This window comes from Cherax quadricarinatus, chromosome 25 (assembly GCF_038502225.1).
Source record: "Cherax quadricarinatus isolate ZL_2023a chromosome 25, ASM3850222v1, whole genome shotgun sequence".
Taxonomy (NCBI): domain Eukaryota; kingdom Metazoa; phylum Arthropoda; class Malacostraca; order Decapoda; family Parastacidae; genus Cherax; species Cherax quadricarinatus.
In genome coordinates, this window is record NC_091316.1 from 16345820 (window position 1) to 16362402 (window position 16583).

A 16583-nucleotide genomic window follows, 5' to 3' on the forward strand; every position below is an offset into this window, starting at 1 on the left:
AACCTAACTCCATCAAACACCTCTATCCTAACCTAACCTAACCTAACCTAACCCAACCTAACTCCATCAAACACCTCTATCCTAACCTAACCTAACCTATCCTAACCTAACCTAACCCCATCAAACACCTCGAATACTACCTAACTTAACCTAACCTAACCTTACCTAACCTACCGAACCTAACCTAACCTAACCTAACCTATCCTAACCTGTCCTAACCTAACCTAACCTAACCTAACCCAACTTATCCTAAGCTAACCTAACCTAACTTATCCTAACCTAACCTATCCTAAGCTAACCTAACCTAAAATAACGAACCTAACCTAACTTATCCTAATCTAATCTAACCTAACCTAACTTATCCTAACCTAACCTAACTTATCCTAACCTAACCTAACCTAACCTAACCTAAAATAACCTAACCTAACTTATCCTAACCTACTCACTTTACTTTGAACACCTTCAAAACACTCTCATACATCATTTGAGACCCCCTTTTCTCAATATCTCTCATCCACAACCTTTATCATCTCACTACAGAACAACCCCAAGATTACTTCGAACACTCTCATAAAGCATTTGAGTACTCACATAAACACCTTTGAACATTTCCAAACAACACTGAAGCACTTCCAAAATATCATTTTGATTACTCCCAAATAAGATTTATCATCTCTAATTTATCTACACTTACACATTTCATTAAATTACAACACATCCACCAAACTCCTCCCTCAGTCTCCAGACTTTACAACATTAGCACAAAAAAAAACTAACTCATACACTTATGACATGAGACATTACCATATCTAACACACTGACTAACTTTGAACCAACTCTGAACACCACTGATCTTCTTCAAAAAATGCTCTGCACATCATTTGAACACCTTCAAAAAAACACCATCAAACACCTCCGAATACTCCCAAAAAAACACTACTGATTACTACCAAATCACCACTGAATACTACCAATCACCGGCAAAATCACCAGAAACTAAGTTTAACATCACCATCTAACATCCTTTTTATAGAAATCCCCTCAAATCACTATAACCAAGAACTCCCTCCCCATTTGGCGCATGAAAAAAAAAATGCATGAACACAAACCTAATACGCAAACACTTAGTACATGATCACCATCAACTGAAAACATATCTTGTACACACACATAATATAAGACAATCACCAACTACAATCACCCATGTTCACTTACCTCAAAATCACTAATATCACAGAAAACAATCATTTTTATAAACATTTCACACACACACACACAAAAAAAAAAATCATATTTGACAATATCTAAGCGCACTCACCTCACTACCACCAACACACGATGTCTCACCTCACAGGACCGACGAGCTCACCTCCAGTGACGTCACACTCCCATTGTGTTACTTGGTGGTTGGTAACATCACACCTAACCCCCCTTGTTTCAACCTGTTGTACCCCACATTATCTAAGAACACTATATCCAAGACGATTACCAGATTTTATGATCCCCAACACCAAGATCACAGAAAACACACATTTTTATAATTATTCACACAAAAATCACGATCACCATTTCCATATCATGTTTACCGTCATCTATCAACACTAATCACCAAGATCACCAAAAAAAATCTAAGATCATGCATCTCAAAACTACTATGATCACTGAAAACACTTATTTTTAAACATTCGCACAAAAATAAGACATACACAAAAATACCACAACACTTCCACCAACATCTATAACATAACATGAGCACTATAACATATCACTATCACAAAAAAAAAAAATAATACACAGACACCCACATATTATACATTTCAATTGCAAATTTAAGACATGAGACATACACACCAAATCTAAGACATTCACCTCCAACTATGACATACACATCACCCTTAAAACTTCCTTCCTTATTCATTCCGTATATCTCCTAGAGCTGTTTTAACCCCGACGGTTCCATCACGACGTAGGAGCCAGAGTGTAGTAGGTGGTGTTGGAGTGGTGATGGTTCCTCTGGCTCCTGCGTCGTGATGGAACCGTCGGGGTTAAAACAGCTCTAGGAGATATACGGAATGAATAAGGAAGGAAGTTTTAAGGGTGATGTGTATGTCATAGTTGGAGGTGAATGTCTTAGATTTGGTGTGTATGTCTCATGTCTTAAATTTGCAATTGAAATGTATAATATGTGGGTGTCTGTGTATTATTTTTTTTTTTTGTGATAGTGATATGTTATAGTGCTCATGTTATGTTATAGATGTTGGTGGAAGTGTTGTGGTATTTTTGTGTATGTCTTATTTTTGTGCGAATGTTTAAAAATAAGTGTTTTCAGTGATCATAGTAGTTTTGAGATGCATGATCTTAGATTTTTTTTGGTGATCTTGGTGATTAGTGTTGATAGATGACGGTAAACATGATATGGAAATGGTGATCGTGATTTTTGTGTGAATAATTATAAAAATGTGTGTTTTCTGTGATCTTGGTGTTGGGGATCATAAAATCTGGTAATCGTCTTGGATATAGTGTTCTTAGATAATGTGGGGTACAACAGGTTGAAACAAGGGGGGTTAGGTGTGATGTTACCAACCACCAAGTAACACAATGGGAGTGTGACGTCACTGGAGGTGAGCTCGTCGGTCCTGTGAGGTGAGACATCGTGTGTTGGTGGTAGTGAGGTGAGTGCGCTTAGATATTGTCAAATATGATTTTTTTTTTTTTGTGTGTGTGTGTGAAATGTTTATAAAAATGATTGTTTTCTGTGATATTAGTGATTTTGAGGTAAGTGAACATGGGTGATTGTAGTTGGTGATTGTCTTATATTATGTGTGTGTACAAGATATGTTTTCAGTTGATGGTGATCATGTACTAAGTGTTTGCGTATTAGGTTTGTGTTCATGCATTTTTTTTTTCATGCGCCAAATGGGGAGGGAGTTCTTGGTTATAGTGATTTGAGGGGATTTCTATAAAAAGGATGTTAGATGGTGATGTTAAACTTAGTTTCTGGTGATTTTGCCGGTGATTGGTAGTATTCAGTGGTGATTTGGTAGTAATCAGTAGTGTTTTTTTGGGAGTATTCGGAGGTGTTTGATGGTGTTTTTTTGAAGGTGTTCAAATGATGTGCAGAGCATTTTTTGAAGAAGATCAGTGGTGTTCAGAGTTGGTTCAAAGTTAGTCAGTGTGTTAGATATGGTAATGTCTCATGTCATAAGTGTATGAGTTAGTTTTTTTTTGTGCTAATGTTGTAAAGTCTGGAGACTGAGGGAGGAGTTTGGTGGATGTGTTGTAATTTAATGAAATGTGTAAGTGTAGATAAATTAGAGATGATAAATCTTATTTGGGAGTAATCAAAATGATATTTTGGAAGTGCTTCAGTGTTGTTTGGAAATGTTCAAAGGTGTTTATGTGAGTACTCAAATGCTTTATGAGAGTGTTCGAAGTAATCTTGGGGTTGTTCTGTAGTGAGATGATAAAGGTTGTGGATGAGAGATATTGAGAAAAGGGGGTCTCAAATGATGTATGAGAGTGTTTTGAAGGTGTTCAAAGTAAAGTGAGTAGGTTAGGATAAGTTAGGTTAGGTTATTTTAGGTTAGGTTAGGTTAGGTTAGGTTAGGATAAGTTAGGTTAGGTTAGGATAAGTTAGGTTAGGTTAGATTAGATTAGGATAAGTTAGGTTAGGTTCGTTATTTTAGGTTAGGTTAGCTTAGGATAGGTTAGGTTAGGATAAGTTAGGTTAGGTTAGCTTAGGATAAGTTGGGTTAGGTTAGGTTAGGTTAGGTTAGGATAGGTTAGGTTAGGTTAGGACAGGTTAGGATAGGTTAGGTTAGGTTAGGTTAGGTTCGGTAGGTTAGGTAAGGTTAGGTTAGGTTAAGTTAGGTAGTATTCGAGGTGTTTGATGGGGTTAGGTTAGGTTAGGATAGGTTAGGTTAGGTTAGGATAGAGGTGTTTGATGGAGTTAGGTTGGGTTAGGTTAGGTTAGGTTAGGTTAGGATAGAGGTGTTTGATGGAGTTAGGTTGGGTTAGGTTAGGTTAGGTTAGGTTAGGATAGAGGTGATTGATGGAGTTAGGTTAGGTTCGGTTAGGTGAGGTTAGGTTAGGTTAGGAATTAGGTTAGGTTAGGTTAGGTTAGGATAGACAGTTGGTCTGGAAAGAGATGATTTTCTACCTTGGATGTTTCCCGCATTTCATGGCGTCTGTCTGTCCTGAGTTGACGCAGGTGTTATGTTCTACCATGGGTGTGAACCGCATTACACCATGTGTTGGGGTGACCCACAATGAGTCTCTCAGAGCGAGGAAAGTGTTTCTATTCGGAAATCGAGTAAATATTTCTACCATTGAGTGTGTTTACCAACAAGAAAATAATGTTCGATTTTACGATAAAGTTTTCAAAACTAATTTGGATATATCCAAAATGGAGTCGTTCAAAGTAATTCTGGAGTACTCTAATGTATTTTGGAAGTGTTCCAATATATTTTAGGTTAGGTTAGGATAGGTTCGGCAAGGTTAGGTTAGGTAAGGTTAAGATAGGTTAGGTTAGGTTAGGTTAGAGTAGGTTAGGTTAGGTTAGGTTAGGTTAGGCTAGGTTAGGTTAGGTTAGGTTGGGTTAGGTTAAGTTAGGTTAGGTTAGGTTAGGCTAGGTTAGGTTAGGTTAGCCTAGGTTAGGTTAGGTTGGGTTAGGTTAAGTTAGGTTAGGTTAGGTTCGGCTAGGTTAGGTTATGTTAGGTAAGGTTAGGTTAGGGTAGGTTCGGTTAGGTTAGGTTAGGTTAGGTTAAGTTAGGTTAGGTTAGGCTAGGTTAGGTTAGGTTAGGATGAGTTAGGTAAGGTTAGGTTAGGTTAGGTTAGGCTAGGTTAGGATAAGTTAGGTTAGGTTAGGTTAGGTTAGGTTAGGTTGGGTTAGGTTAGGTTAGGTTTGGTTAGGTTAGGTTAGGTTAGGTTAGGTTAGGTTAGGTTAGGATAAGTTAGGTTAGGTTAGGCTAGGTTAGGGATGTGTGTGTGTGTGTGTGTGTGTGTGTGTGTGTGTGTGTGTGTGTGTGTGTGTGTGTGTGTGTGTCTGTGTGTGGGATGTGGGATGTGGGTGATGTGGGATGTGGGTGTTGTTGTCGAACTAGAGATACCGAAAAGACGTTATAAGTGAGTTGTTTTTGTGACTTTTTCTGATGTAGTGTGTCCCCTTATTAACTTTAATGAACTAAAAGGGTTAAAACGAGAAAAAAATGGGAGGTGTGGGTGTTGTGACTTTCTGATGAAATTAGATAAAACGAGAAAAAATTGTGGGTGTTGTGGGTTGTGGGTGTTGTGGGATGTGGGTGTTGATCTTAGTTTATGGTGATTTTGGTGGTGTTTTGAGTGTATTCAGTGGTGTTTTAGTATTCAGTGGTGTATTTGGGAGTACTCAAATGGTGTTTTTGGAAGTGTTTCAGTGTTGTTTGGAAATGTTCAAAGGTGTTCAAAGGTGTTTTGAGTGTGTTCAAATGTTGTTTTTTTGAAGGTGATCAAGGGTGTTCAAGGGTGTTTTGAAGGTGTTCAAAGGTGTTTTGAGGTTATTCAAAGGTGTTTTGAGTGTGTTCAAATGATTATGAGAGTGTTTTGAATGTGTTCAAAGGTGTTTTGAAGGTGTTCAAAGGTGTTTTGAAGGTGTTGAAGGGTGTTTTGAGTGTGTTCAAGGGTGTTTGAAGGTGTTGAAGGGTGTTTTGATTGAATTCAGCGGTGTTTTAGTAGTAATCAGTGGTGTAATTGGGATTACTCAAATAGTGTTTTGGAAATGTTCAAAGGTGTTCAAAGGTGTTTTGAAGGTGTTGAAGGGTGATTTGATTGAATTCAGCGGTGTTTTAGTAGTATTCAGTGGTGTAATTGGGAGTACTCAAATAGTGTTTTGGAAATGTTCAAAGGTGTTTTTGAAGGTGTTCAAGAGTGTTTTGAAGGTGTTCAAGGGTGTTTGAAGGTGTTGAAGGGTGTTTTGATTGAATTCAGCTGTGTTTTAGTAGTAATCAGTGGTGTAATTGGGAGTACTCAAATAGTGTTTTTGGAAATGTTCAAAGGTGTTCAAAGGTGTTTTGAAGATGTTGAAGGGTGTTTTGATTGAATTCAGCGGTGTTTTAGTAGTAATCAGTGGTGTAATTGGGATTACTCAAATAGTGTTTTTGGAAGTGTTTCAGTGTTGTTTGGAAATGTTCAAAGGTGTTCAAAGGTGTTTTGAGTGTGTTCAAATGTTGTTTTTTTGAAGGTGATCAAGGGTGTTCAAGGGTGTTTTGAAGGTGTTCAAAGGTGTTTTGAGGTTATTCAAAGGTGTTTTGAAGGTGTTCAAGGGTGTTTATGTGAGTATTCAAAGGTGTTTTTTGAAGGTGTACAAATGATTATGAGAGTGTTTTTGGGGGTGTTCAAAGTAAAGTGTTTGAGTTAGTTTTTGTGACTTTTTTTTTTTTTTTCTGATGTATTGTGTCCCCTTAATAACTTTAATGAACTAAAAGGGTAAAAACGAGAAAATGCCTAGTCTGGAGACTGAGGGATGAGTTGTAATTTAATGAAAATGTGTAAGTGCAGATAAATTAGAGATGTCAAATCTTATTTGGGAGTACTCAAATAGTGTTTTGGAAATGTTCAAAGGTGTTTTGAGTGTGTTCAAATGTTGTTTTTGAAGGTGTTCAAGGGTGTTTTGAAGGTGTTCAAGGGTGTTTTGAAGGTGTTCAAAGGTGTTTTGAGGTTATTCAAAGGTGTTTTGAGTGTGTTCAAATGATTATGAGAGTGCTTTGAAGGTGTTTTGAAGGTGTTCAAGGGTGTTTATGTGAGTATTCAAAGGTGTTTTTTGAAGGTGTACAAATGATTATGAGAGTACTTATGAAGGTGTTCAAATGATGTGCAAGAGTACTTATGAAGGTGTTCTGGGAGTATTCAGAGGTGATTTGGGGGTGTTCGAATGATGTTTTTTGGAGTATTTCAGTGTTGTTTGGAAATGTATAAAGGTATTTTTTGTGAGTATTCAAATGATTTATGAGAGTGTTTTGAAGATGTTCAAAGTAAAAGTGCGTATTTAACTTCGTAATATGTAAAATTGTGAGTAGTGAATTTAACGAAAGTGGATGTAAGCGATGTGGTGACTTTCTGATGCATGTGTCCCCTTATTAACTTTAATGAACTAAAAGGGTTAAAACGAGAAAAATTGGGGGTTATGAGTGAAAATTGTGAGGTGTTGGTTGGAGTGTGAGGGTTTGGGAGGGTGGGTAAAAGGGTAGACAAGATTCAACCTGTGTGCGCGGTCATCACGTGACGTCACTGACATAGGGGGCGACCTGATTCAACCTGTGTGCGCGTGACGTCACTGACCGCCGAGTAAACACCCTTCTTTTAGTTCATTTGACTTAATGAGAGGAAACTTTTAGTTCATTTTAAAATAATAAGGGGAAGATGTTTAGACCTGTAGTAAGCATGCCCCCATAGGAGGAGTCTATTTTGAAAGCTTACCCCCAGAGGGGGGATTCCAAAAACTTGATCCGAGGAATTGGAGAATTTCGAAAAACTTGATCCAAGGAGATGGAGAATTTCGAAACCCCCATAGGGTGGAATCCAAAAACTTGATCTGAGGAGATGGAGACTTTCGAAACCCAAATAGGGTGGAATCCAAAAAAACTTGATCCAAGGAGATGGAGAATTTCGAAAACCCCCATAGGGGGGAATGCAAAAACTTGTAATATCGAGAAATTTTGGGGTGTGGGTGAAAGTGGGAGGGGGGATCCGAGGAGATCATAAGAATTTCGAAACCCCCATAGGGGGGAATCCAAAAAAACTTGATCCGAGGAGATTTTCGAAAACCCCATAGGGGGGAATTTGATGGGGATGGGGGTATTGTGAAAGGGGTGAGGGGGAACCTTAAAAATTTGATCTGAGGAGATGGAGAGCATAAGAAAATGAAATTCAAAAAAAAATCGAAACCCCGTAGGGGAGAATCCAAAAAACCTTGATCCAAGGAGATGGAGAGCATAAGAAAATGAAATTCAAAAAAAATTCGACAAAAATCGGAAAAAAATTCGAGGCGCGGGGGCGATCCGGACGACGCTGCAGAAGGCGCAGCAGAAGGCGCGGGCGGGGCTCGCGAAGGGGCGCGGGCGGGGCGCGTGGGGCGGGGCGCGCGGGGCGCGCGGGGCGGGGGCGCGGGGCGCGGCGGGCGCGCGGGCGCGCGGGGCGGCGGGGCGCGCGGGTGCGCGGGGCGCGGCGCGACGGCGGGGGTCGCAAGGGGGGGTCGTGGGGGTGGGGGTATTGGTTGGGGGGTCAAGGGTGAGGTAGTCTCGAGGGCGAGGTCATGGTCAAAACTGGAAGTAACACCTAGGTGTGAAAAGGTGACCCTCCAGCTGCTGGTCCTAGACCGGATACACCGCTCAGTGGAAGGCCCTAAACCGGATGTTAATGTAAAAATTTATGATTTTGCACCAAAAGAATCTTAGAAAACTTACCTAACCTTATTATAACAAGAACAATTTATTTTAGCCTAACCCAACTATATATATTTTAGATTAGTTTACAATAATTTAATACTAAACAAACACAGTGAAATATAATTTTTTCGTTAGGTTCAGAATGATTTTGGAGAAATTATTGCATACACAAATTTTCGCTTGTCCTATATGGCAAGATGAGCGTTGCTATTTAAGCCAAGATCGCAAGTTCTGCCTATTCGGCACGACATATATATATATATATATATATATATATATATATATATATATATATATAATGTCGTGCCGAATAGGTAAAATTGGCCATTTAGCAAGAACTCGTTTAAAATTAAGTCCTTTCTAAAATTTTCTCTTATACTTTTAGAGATATATTTTTTATTTATGTTAATGTAACAATTAATAATTTTATACCAAATGAACCTTAGCCTAATCCAACTAAATATATTTTAGATAAGTGAACAATAATATAATAATAAACATATACAATGAAATGTATATATTAGAGAGGTACCACCTATGGAACTGTGCTGGGGACCCTCATCCTCAGAGAAAAGAATAAACTTACTTCAGGGAAAACTCGAGATCCTCCCCAGAGTGTTTGAATATTTTCTTCTCCTACCACCCCCTATATTCTTTATTCTAAGTGGAATTTATTTAAAGACAATATACTTTAACAAAAATACAATAGGAAGTAGAACAACATAAATACCATCTCAGAGCCTACATCTCAAATACTTCATCCAGCTTCCCAGCGGTGGGCCGCGTGCCCAGAATGCTGCAGCATTTTCCCTCTGGATCGCAACACTGAGTCTCTGAAAGAGGAAGCTAGCCGCTCTGTGATCCTTGGATTCTGTGATGAGTTTTTCTCCCAGCTCTCTGAGGAACTTTAGAGCACACTTGCCCCAAGCTCCAAGGGTCTCCGACGCTACTGGAATGAAGTTATAGCAAGGGGGCAGGTCTTCTGGGTCCCCCTATAAATAGCGTCTCCACCCCCTTTGGCTTCAGAATATGGCAAGTAGGTGTCAGCCAACGTGGTGGCACAGGTGTAGCTCCTATTGCACCCCTCAAGCATTCGGGGACAATCTCCTTGATTAGTCCACTGGAAGCCATATACGAAGGCAGAAATGCAGGTAAAGCTACCTACGTTGCTTTGCACACCCCTATACCTCTCAGTCGCACCGGAAGAGTTGTTTGATTCCATTGCTGATCTTTCAGTGACAGATTCAGTGCCTTCTTAAAGATAGATCTTAGGAGTCATATTCGCTGAGTGTTGGGTTGTCGAAAGAGAGTGCGCACCTCACGAAGTGAGTTCTGGCAAAGACACCTTGTGAGGAGATACAGGGCATCATTGGCATCAAGATCACTTATTCTCTCCTCTATTCTCTTCAGGTCATTCAGTTTGTTCTTGAGGAATGTGCCGATGGCCTGATGACCCAGCAGTGTTCCGAAAAGGATGCTCTTGGATGGGGTAGTAGTAGAGGCTTCAGAAAGGATTGTTCGCACAGCTGTGATTATTTCCTGGTTTGTTGTGATGATTTCACACTTGGAAGGTTTGAGGATGAGTCCTAAGGCTTTTTCCTGAGTCTTCACCAGTTGTAGGTCCCCTAGCAGGAAATCTTCTGTACCTGCTAGAGTGCCATCATCCAGGTACCAGATACTGAGGTCGCTGCGAAAGCTGGAAGTTGTTCTTTTACCCCCCAAGCAGAAGAGAAATGGAGCGAGTGGGTTACCTTGCAGAACACCCTCTGATGAATGAATTTCGTGTTCGCCAAACAAAAGAACTGAGGGTTTGCTGTAGCCAGCTGAAATGAAAGGAAAAAAGACTAGGGAAATTATCACCATATTAAAGGCATTTCTGAAGTCAAGTTTGACTAAGGCTGTGTCTTCTGGTAAGTCCCTGATGTAGGCCCTTACTGCATGTGGTGCCGTTTCACTGCCTTGAGAGACCTCAAAGCCCAGTTCGTGTGGCTAGGGCAAACTGGCAGCTTCTAGGCGAATGTTTCTTGCTGCTGCTTTGGCAATGAGACGGCGAAGAGTGTTACCAACAGCAATGGGTCTGATTCCCCCATCCTTCTTCAAAGCGCATAATGAGGCTCCGGAAAAGAAAGGTTTAATTTCTTCTGGAATCCGCCCAGGCAGGCAATTGTTGACGAAGGTTGTTAACTCAGAGAGAAGAATTGATGCAGCTGTGTAGAGTACTGGATTTACCATCTCTCTGATGTGTTGTGGTCGTATTCCAGCGTAACCTCCCGCAGATCCTGCTGGAAATGACACTATCGCTACATAGATTTCTGATTCTGGCAAAATTAACTGTGCAGTGATGAGATATTCCTCAGGGTCGTTGTAAACGACCCTAGTGTCCCTGGTTGGGTGTTTATCTCTTAGTGCTTGGGCTGTGGCCTTATCTCCTCTAATCTCAGATATATATATGTGTCGTGCTGAATAGGCAAAACCGGTCAGTTAGCAATAACTCGTTTAAAATTAAGTCCTTTCTAAAAATTTTTCTTATACGTTCAAAGTTTGTACCAAAAGAACCTTAGAAACCTTACCTAACCCTATTTTAATAAGCGTAATTTAATTTAGCCTAATCCAACTAAATATATTTTAGATAGGTTTACAATAATTTAATACTAAACAAACAATGAAATATAATTGTTTCGTTAGGTACCGAATGGTTTTTGCGAAATTATTGCATGCACAAATTTTTGCTTGCCTTATTCAGCAAGAAGAGCGTTGTTATTTAAGCCAAAATTGCATGTTTTACCTATATATATATATATATATATATATATATATATATATATATATATATATATATATATATATATATATATATGCAAAACAAGCCACAGGGGGGTGGAAATCTTTAGCTCAAGTACTTTCACACTTCTCAGTGCGTCATCAGGAGCTGTGCAATGTTGCAAGGTTGCAGCTGAAGGAGTGAGGGGAAGTTTTTCTCAGAATAGCGAAGAGTGGACCTGTCACCTCCTCCTGGTTCTCTTAGAATGTGGCCGGCGGTCAGCGTCACACCCACCACTGCCATTATCCACCATCCCCCCCCATATAGGGAGATGGGGGATGGTGGCAGAGCTTTCGTGACTTCTCACATTATCAAGGAGCTATAAAAACAAAACATTAACAGGAAGGCAGATAAGGGCAGGACTACACGTCACAGTTGTGTCACAACACTCGACAGAGTCGGGTGTTGTATATATTAAAGTCAGACCATCACAAACAGTACATAGCTTTGTACACAAAACATACCACAAAATATGCCAGAAACATATTGCATTAATATATCAAAAACATTGTGTATATATTTTAGCCACAAACATTATAATAACAAATGACAAACATTAAAGTATATGTCAGAAATAAACACCATAAAATATCTTACAAATACATTTTCCGTACACGTTATTTCTCAGACACATTTAAATAAATCCGATCAAGAAAGTGAGAGAGAGAGAGAGAGAGAAAGGGGGAAGGAGATAGGGAGCGAGGCAGACCACACCCTCACCTACCACATAAATTGCTCACACCTTCTGAAAAAGATAATATCTCGCCCAGTGTTAACTTGTCCTTTTAACATCATTCTACGGACGGAGATTATAAAATTTCTTATTTGCACAGAATATAACATCCTGAAAAACAACAATAATAACACTTTTTACCCCTAGTAGCAAAAGGAAGTAAAGCAGAAAATAAAGACAGGAAGGAGACAAGAAGAGATAAGGAGGAGGAGAAGGAGCTGGCTAAAGAAAAAGAATATAGAGGAAAAGGGAGTAGTGAAAGAGGAAAAAGAAGAGTTAGCGGCTACAGTGTAGTAAGACAGAGGAGGTTTAACACACGCATCCGCAGCACAAATTCTAATAATTACAACATTTACGGAGAGAATCGGATATATTTTGGTCACTGGGAGATCTGAGAAACGTATCCACCATCCTCCATATTCCGTAATCCCAGCCTCCTCTTCCTCAAGGCACGCAAAAGGAATAGTGGAGGAGGGTGATCACATAGTGGAGGATGGTCATCAAATAGTGGAGGATGGTCATCAAATAGTGGAGGATGGTCATCAAATAGTGGAGGATGGTCATCAATTAGTGGAGGATGGTCATCAAATAGTGGAGGATGGTCATCAAATAGTGGAGGATGGTCATCAAATAGTGGAGGATGGTCATCAAATAGTGGAGGATGGTCATCAAATAGTGGAGGATGGTCATCAAATAGTGGAGGATGGTCATCAAATAGTGGAGGATGGTCATCAAATAGTGGAGGATGGTCATCAAATAGTGGAGGATGGTCATCAAATAGTGGAGGATGGTCATCAAATAGTGGAGGATGGTCATCAAATAGTGGAGGATGGTCATCAAATTCCAGAGCAGCAAAACATAAAAATATGTATGAGTGTTTGTACGTATGAATTTCTGTATGTATGAGAACTTTCATATGTATACATGCGTGCATGTATTGGCGTGAATATATGTATTCATATGTGTATTTGTGTATTTACGTATGCAGATTTTATTATGTATGCGTACGCTTGTATACTAATACATATAGGTAATGAATGTTTATTAGTGCATGTGTATATGTATACATGTATACACACACGTACTTACACACACACACACAATATATATATATATATATATATATATATATATATATATATATATATATATATATATATATATATATATATATATATATATATATATATATATATATAATGTCGTGCCGAATAGGTAAAACTGGTCAATTAGCAAGAATTCATTGACAATTAAATCCTTCCTAAAATTTTCTCTTATACGTTTAAAGATATATTTTTTTCATTTATGTTAAGGTAAAAATTAATAATTTTGTACCAAAAGCATCTTAGAAAACTTACCTAACCTTATTATAACAAGCGCAATTTAATTTAGCCTAATCCAACTAAATATATTTTACATAAGTTTTACAATAATTTAATAATAAACAAACACAATGAAATATATTTTTTTCGTTAGGTTCAGAATGATTTTTGCCAAATTATTGCATACACAAATTTTCGCTTGCCTTATTCAGCAATAAGAGCATTGCCATTTAAACCAAAATCGCAAGTTTTACCTATTCGGCACGAGATATATATATATATATATATATATATATATATATATATATATATATATATATATATATATATATATATATATATATATATATATATATATATATATATATATATATAAAGTTGGATGAGGCGGTGCCAAGCCTAGTAACTTCACTTCACACTCAGACACTTGTCATCATCAATATTTTGCCTCGGGAGAACCCAGCCGGCTGAACCAACAATAATTATTAACCACACTGTTATTTGCATGTGCCGGATGGTAAGGCCAGACCTCCCTGTTATATGATACCGTATGCGTAAACTGTCTTTTTGTGTGTGTGAGGCAGACAGTGTGAGGCAGAGGGTAGGGAATGATGGGAGTGTGTGCAAGTACAGCCTCCCCCCACAGGTATGTGAGGCAGTGTTGGGGCAGACAGTGTGATTATTATTATTATAATCAAGGGGGAAGCGCTAAACCCGGAGGATTATACAGCGCCTGGGGGGGGGGGATGTGGAAGGCATTCAGGCTTAATTCGGGGAACTGGAGCACAGATCCAATTCTCTAAATCAAGAGCCCCTCACCAACATCAAGGAACCTTCCTTGAGGGGTCAGACAGTGTGAGACTTTGTAGAGCCGGCAGTGTGAGGCAATGTTTGTATGTGGGGGAGAGTCTGTGCAGAAACACCCCTTTCAGGTGTGTGAGGCAGTGTGGGGCAGAGCATGAGTCAGTTTGGAACAGAGTGAGGCAATGTGGGGCAGATAATGGATGTTTTTTTCGGGTGTATCACTTCACACAGGTGTAATGCAGATAATGTTATGTTGACAGTGTGAGGCAATGTGATGTAGACAGTGTGAGACAGTGTGAAGACAGTGTGGTAGACAGTGTGATATAGACTGTGTGAGACAGACAATTTGATGTAGACAGCGTGAGGCACGCAGTGTGATATAGACAGTGTGATATAGACAGTGTGGAGCAGACAATGTGATATAGACAGTGCGCTGCAGGCAGCGGGTGTAACACTCCTCACAGGTGTATGAAACAGTGTGAAGCAGACAATGTGAAGCAGACAGAGAGCGTCTGTGAGGGGAGGTAACACTCCACACTGGTGTGTGAAGCAGAATGAGGCAGTGTGTGGCAGACAGTGTGAAGCAGTGTAAGGCACACAGTGTTTGTCTGTGTCGACACACACTGAAGCAGTGTGTGAAAGTGTGAGGTAGACAGTGTGCCTGTGAGGGAAGGGCAAACACTCCACACAGGTGTATCAAGCAGACTGCTTTAGGCAGACAGTGTGAGGCAGACAGTGTGAGGCAAACAGTGGATGTCTGTGCCGGGCGGCAACACTTCAACCAAACACGATCTTCAATGACAACAACTGAGTCCGTGTGCAGGTAAAGGTTGTCTAACTCGCCTAACTTTCGAGTATTCACAACTAACCTACAAACTAGAGAGAGGGACACCAGACCACGACTTGGTCCCTCCTGCACCAGCATCGTAGGTTGGTATATGTTCCCAGCCACCGCACAGAGAATTCCATCCCAGCTTTCTTCCAACCAGTTCGTGTTATAGATTGGCGAGAACGTTTTGACCTTGAAAATGACCGTACCCAAACAAACTGGTATTGGGTGAGTCTTACTCTCTGGCTTTAAGACAATTATTATTATTAGTTATTATTATTATTATTATTATTATTATTATTATTATTATTATTATTATTATTATTATTATCCTTAGTATTATTATTATTAATATTCATTGGGAAGCTCTATATCCGAAAGGGCCATAAACCTCAAGGGAAATGGGAGGTAATTAGGTTTGATACGAGGAATCAGATGATAACTGTAGTAAGAGAGACTATATTTACAGTGAACCTTGACCCGGTGACAGAGGTCAGCCACCCCAGCAACTAGTCTTATGATCACAGCCAGAATTTGCAGCTGTATAATGTGTCTTATAAGAGGAGCCAGTCTATATTTTTCACTAGTTCAACTGGCTTGCTTTTTTTTTCTTAATCGAGTTATAAATCCCTTGGTCCCGCGGCGGTACCCGTTGTTGGTGACCTCTGTCCTGGGTGGTGACCTCTCCTGTCTGCTGCGACCTGCTTGACCTACCTTGGGCTTGGGCGGGTGCTAAGGTGGCGAGGGCGGTGGGTGGCACATGGTCGGTGTTGTTGGTGGGTGGGTCGAGCAGCATGGCTGTGGGCGGGGCGCATGGCTCTGTCCGCCCACGCCCACCTTGCCTTGTTTCTCCTGCAGCGGTTGCGTCCACTATTAGTAATCCACAGTCACCTTCCTCTGCGTCTCCCGCTGTATTAATTCCGCCACCTTTTGTGTGTTGTCTGGGTGTTGTGCTTGGCCCCTCTCAGCGCTGTGCTTGCCCTCTCTCAGCGCTGTGCTTGCCCTCTCTCAGCGCTGTGCTTGCCCTTTCAGCGCTGTGCTTGTCCTCTCAGTAGGCAAGAGTGTTGGCAGCGAGGCTTCCTTCCTCCCTTCCCTCGCTGTGGCACTACTCTGCTGCTGCTGTTACACGGAGTGGTGCCACTTTTCTGCTGCTGTTTGTGGTACAGCCAGCAACCACTGCCTCTACTACTGTTGCTAATAACGCTGCTGTTGCTGCCGTTCACAAACACCAGTAACAGTAACAACAGTGAGCACAGCAGCAGAAACAGCAATAATAGCAGCAGATGGAAGGGAGGAGGAGGAGACCTTCTGCAGCAGTTAGACACTGCAAGGGTCGGGTCAAGGTGGCGGGGGAGCGAGAGGCGGCTCCTCGCGACACAGGTAACACACAGGCACACTACGGCTGCACGATGCCGAGCGGTCAGGACACTGAGCGCGCGTGTCCGACCTTCACTGTAGAACGAGACGACTGGCGCACCAGACTTGGTGGAGGTGGTGGTGGTGGTGGTGGCGGTGGAGGCGGCGGGGCGACGGCGGCGGCGGCGGCGGAGACGACGGCGGCGACTGCTGCTGCTGCTGGCGCGTACTGTTGCCAAAATACGGGGCTTTTCCCTATTCTTACAGCTGGTGGACCACCTGTGGAGGAAGGGAGGTG